General features: G+C 36.4%; 1 long non-coding RNA gene across 1 annotated transcript; it reads left to right on the forward strand.

Annotated features, from left to right (window-relative positions):
- Window positions 1–1462: 1462 nt before the first annotated feature.
- LOC135224120 (uncharacterized) lies at window positions 1463–2959 on the forward strand. Its single transcript, XR_010316628.1, has 3 exons — window positions 1463–1508; window positions 1771–1916; window positions 2721–2959. It is a non-coding gene; the product is annotated as an uncharacterized LOC135224120 (long non-coding RNA).
- Window positions 2960–5482: the final 2523 nt, after the last annotated feature.

Here is a 5482-nt window from a genome sequence, read left to right on the forward strand (position 1 = left end):
GACGAGAGCGATAATGCAGTACAATTTATTGAAAATAACTCGGTGACCAACGCTTCCATTTTGAATAACAGGACACTGTCTGTCTGCAAAAGTATTAGATTTTTCTCTCGTTTCTTTGATGCTCTGCCGCCATTGTCTCGTTAACAAAGTCAAACCCTTTTTTTCTCTCTCTCTCTCTCTCCTTCTACTTGAAGGGATTTTATGTTCTGTGATCTCTGGCGATACGAACTGTTTTCCCTTCACAGAGGAAACCAGGTTATTCCGCTCAGATGGATGGAAACGTGGCGACAGTGAGCCTCAGACTTTGCGCTGAGGGTGTTCTTTGATGCTGTGAAAGGAGCGGATTCTGGCCTGGATTTTGAAACAAGAAAATCTCGGAGTAGTGGGAAGTCAGGGGTGATGGTTTTCGTGCTGCCGGAGTTTTCAGAGAGTAATCTGCTATTTTATCTTGGCTCCTCGCTTCAGCGCTTCAGAATGGTATTGAAAGATATGCATAAAAAACACGGGCGATAAAAGCACTCTTAATGTGGCTGGCTTTGGTCTTCACTTCAGGCAATGTTCAGTCCTCCTCAGATGTACTATATATAACCTGTCAGAAGAATTTCCCTTTAAGATAACATCTAACCACCGTTGTGACATACACATGACAACCCATATACAATTAAATATATAATAAGAGCAAATTTACCTGTACCAGAATTCGAACCTATTTCAATTAGGTCTTATACAGAGATGACAGGGACTTACCCACTTAGCTATCAAGGTAGACGCCAGATGACTTATAGTATCTCTTCCGTGTATATACATGGAAGATCTGGGCTCCATACCCATCGAATTCAATATCAAATATTCCCTAATTGTTGTGTATTTTTATACAGATAATAAGGGTGTGTGACATCATGTTTCAAAGCAATATCTCCCATGTTTTTACGAGACATCGTTTGATAAAATGGGGAAATTCATGTCACTAAAAAAAGAAGAAAAATAAAGGCATTTTTCCATACAATAGTCACAATATGAGGAAGGTAGGGACGCAAGATGATCAACACAGTGATAATGAGAGCTTAATTGGTAGTAAGGAAATGCAAAGGACGTAGTACAAAAAAAAATAAGAGAGGAAAAAAAAGTGGTTACCTCATAGAAAGGGACAATCGAGCAGAGGGGTCAAGAAAGTTAGTAGGGAACTGGAAATACTTTCGGTTCTCAGATCTTGTTCCAAATATGGCTGCTACCTTACTTCTCTCTTTACCATAGCATTGACCTGACCTCTGGGTAACCTCCTGTCAGCATATCCACTGTAATGGTCAGCAAAGTAGCAAAACTTATTTTATGAAAGATCTTAGAAGCGATCCTGGTGGGAGGGACTCATATATAAAATACACGCGCACACACATTTGAGAGTCCTTGTTACGTGTCTGGTGACGTTAAGCCAATAACTATCGATGGAGGACTAATTCCAGTCGTCGGGACTCGGGTTAGTTAGTACGTTATCAGTCTTGTGGTAGCAGGTAAGGAAGTGTGCTGAAATTCTTGTACGTCCTTAATCTGGCGTTAAAATACTGTTACTTGTAAGCTTTTGGATTTTGGATTTCTCTTCGTATGGTATTGTGTTCCATTAAAGGTTCTGCTGACAGGTCTGGTTTTTTTTTCTACTACACGAAAAGCTGTTGTGTAAATATCTATTGAATTGTAGTACGTACTTCCTCGCCAAAGAACGGCTAATGCGAAGTGGTGCACCTTGAAGTATATAACTTTTTGATTGTTTTTCAGGAACGTAAGATATCCAAATAGTCCTGTGAATGGTTCTGTATATAGCTGGACCTAGACTAACTGAATTTTGTCATCTGATGTGGGGTTTATTCCACCGACCTCCAACATGAACGCTAAACTCGGTAATATGAAGGGAACAGCGAACGGTAAGTTATAACTTTTTTACGGTTTCAACTCGGAGTTCACTTTCTTTTTATACCTCCACCCTTTTAGGGGCGGTGCCCCCAAAGGGGTGGGGGGGGGGGGGGGTGGCGGTTCTCTCTCAACTGATTATGGATGGTCGGAAGACCTTCCATAATCAGTTTTGGGAGTTTTTGTATTACTTGCTTACTAAACAGTACTAAATTCGTTTCAAATTTAATTATAGGTTCGTGGCTAAATTTAATCACTTATTTACAAAACTGTATTTAAGTCTTTTCAAGTTTAATTTTAGGTTCATGGCTAAATTCAATCACTTGTTTGCTAAACAGTACTAAATTCTTTTCAAATTTGATTGTAGGTTCATGGTTAAATTTAATTTGTTTACAAAACTGTCCTAAATTCTTTTCGAATTTAATTATAGGTTCATGGCTGAATTTAATCACTTGTTTACAAAACAGTACTAAATTCATGTCAAAATTCAATATAGGATCATGGCTAAATTTAATTATGTCTTTGGATTAAAAAATCAAATCTTTAGTTTAGCCAACAAGTCTTAAAATGTTCAGAGATCTTGCAATGAATAGTTTAAATATAACCATTTAAATTGGAGTATCAGTAAAACTACACAGTTTTAGAATCTTTTATTAATCTTCAATTAAAACTAGTGAAATCGCGCACAGTTTCAAAATAGTTTTAAGTTAGAATAACTGTTGAGCTGCACAGTTGGAGATTTGTTTCAATTTGAAATTAAAAGTGAAATCGCGCACAGTATTCAGGACAAATTTCGGTCGCGTTCATTTCCATTACAGGTCTTGCCCATGGTGAAAGAGGCAAGGTAATTTCGGTTCGTCAAGAGGGTTCCAGGGGAAACCAGAATCAGCCATATAATGTTCCTTGGTATTGTACTGCGTTGTTTTTGACTTAAGGCAAACATCGTTACTACTCTAATGGTGTTCAGTGAAGGAATGGATATGAAAATTATTCTTGGCTTTTAATTAAAATTTTGTACAATGTAAAAGAATTTAAATTGCCTTCAATGTTTCATGGTCCTAGCTCGTTAACTTATTTTCTCGGTTTTTGGTTTTGGAGAAAAATTCCACCTGATATCCCTTGAATGTCATACTGAGGTCTCGGTGGAGATGTTTTTCTATAGCTCCCTTCAAAGGTTTCCTATTTGACTATCATATCTTGAGGATTAATTCCTTATATTCTTGAAAATGGTACTTTGACAAGATTGCTGCTAGCTATTAAACTGTATAATATAACAGTAATATTTGAATAAGTATATTTTCTGACCCATTGCAGGAGCTGATTACTATAGCAAAAAACTATATTTTAGTGTTGATGGTAAATATTATAGCCAATGATTTTTGACCTATTAAAGAATCTGCATGGAAGTTATATAAAAATGCAGTGAACTTCTCGTCTCGGGATTCTGAACTAAGAAAATTATATTTATATAACTGCAATGATATAAAGCTGTGTGTAATTTGGTAAGTTTTTAATCAGTCTAGAGATTTAAGTTTTGAAATTTAATTTCTACTAATTTCAGTAATGAATGTTAATCATACAAACGTTTTGAATTAGTGTAACATCCAGATCGGTTGAGATCTCGCCTGTATATGAAGTGCTATTAGGTAGCTTGGTACATCTACTATGAAATTCAGGGCCTCTGTAACAGGGTTTTTTGGATTTTGCTCCTTATCAAAGCATCGGATGTAGCTGAAAGTTGACATATGTATATGTTACAACTACACGCAAATTTTGTGTCAGCATTATAATATTTTAATTTTTATAGAGTAAAAATGATATAGCCGACGCCATGGCCAATGATTGCGAGCCAAGAGTCGAAAAACATTCATTACGTAAGCAAGGTAAACATCGTTTTACGAATGTTGCCCCGCCCATCCACCAGACAGAAACCCATTCACCTTATCCATCGGCTCTGAAACCCATAGTAGTCAAGAATGGCCAACAGGATTTGGAATTGTCCCCGTGGTTGCAAAACTGCATTTGCCTTAAGACTTGCAACTTTATACAGTCAAGAGAAAGCCCGTGGCCACACTTACTATAGCCTGAATAGGGGGGTAATTACTCAGTTCTAGTTTAAATCCAATGTTATGGTCTGATTTGTATTTAGCGTAAAGTGATTATAATACTTGTAATGTCATTCAGGATTTTGAACATTTCCATTAACTATTCACTATGCCACCAAGAGAGAGAGAGAAAGAGAGAGATGTATGTAGACAGTCTTTATATAACTATTTTTGTTAAAATAAGATTTTTATCCAAAGTAAATACAAGCTTATATGTGCTAAAATCTCCGGCAGACCAACGGATCATCCGATATAATTATTTTTCTTCTTCTTTAGTCTGTACGACCATGTTGGATATAAAGACTTTATGAATGGCGGAACGATACATAGATGTGGGTGGGGTATCTGTGATAGCGTAGTAATACTACTGTAGCAGTAGTGCCGCAAAATTAGTAATAGCAGCAATATACATGAATAAACGTTTAGGCCAACTGCTGGGCGGGATCCCCTGAGGATCATTTAGCACTTCTTACAACTACTCGAGAAATGAGTTTTTATAGCCAGAAGTTAGATTTTCTAATACAACAATGTCCACGATAGCCTTCATTGTTATCCTGAATTATAACGAGGCCAGAGTGGGTGGGACCTCATGAAGTCATCATTCTGACGATAATTATTGGTGAAGGTTTTAAAGCCAAAATACGGTACCGGCTATTTTTTTTTTTTTTTTTTTTTTTTTTTTTTTTTTTAGTAAATAGGTAGATAGCCGATAAATAAAAATGCTTGACATTGGATACAGCAGTTATCAAATCAAGCTTGTCTACTATGTCTTTGAAAATTACCAACTATTCCCTACATCTTGTCAATCTGATTGAGACCTATAAAGTAGACTGTATTTCTAATTTTTAGGAAACTTATTTTGGGAGTTAGACTAATAATCGAAGTGTTTTTGTATTTATTAACATATTTTGTTGGTTTGTTCATTATGACAATTATCAGTGGAGAGGATTCAGAGTTCATAAAGGTGTACTGCTTTGCCTGTATTTAAATTTTTGTCATTGTTGCCAGAGGTATAGCCTTCGTTACGTATAGCCAATCATCCATGCTGTCATAAGTTACGTAACGAGTGCGTTTGAAACCTTATCTCTGAGTAAGTTGGCCCGTCTTCAAAAAAAGTCACTTTTACATTATAGTACCAAATTTATTCAACCTGCGTAATGCAGAATACAGTCAAAATTTATGTGTAGATACAATGTATTCTGAATAAGCGTTATATCTATGAAATGCATAGATAAAAAGTTATTGCCAAAAAACCGAGTTACAGAAGCCCTGAATCTCATAGTAGGTAATAACTCCTATAGCACTTGAGTTGCTTATTAAGATTTTACCGTTATTTTTTGGGTGGTAGACTGTAATTAACCACCAGGGGCTGATAACTAAACACGACGAAATACATTTGACGCCCCAGTCCCTAGTGGCTGTCGCGTTAGTTGGAACGTTTCTTGCAGTCTGTGTGGAGTTATTGCCTATAATTA

Source organism: Macrobrachium nipponense, chromosome 10 (genome assembly GCF_015104395.2).
Source record: "Macrobrachium nipponense isolate FS-2020 chromosome 10, ASM1510439v2, whole genome shotgun sequence".
NCBI lineage: Eukaryota > Metazoa > Arthropoda > Malacostraca > Decapoda > Palaemonidae > Macrobrachium > Macrobrachium nipponense.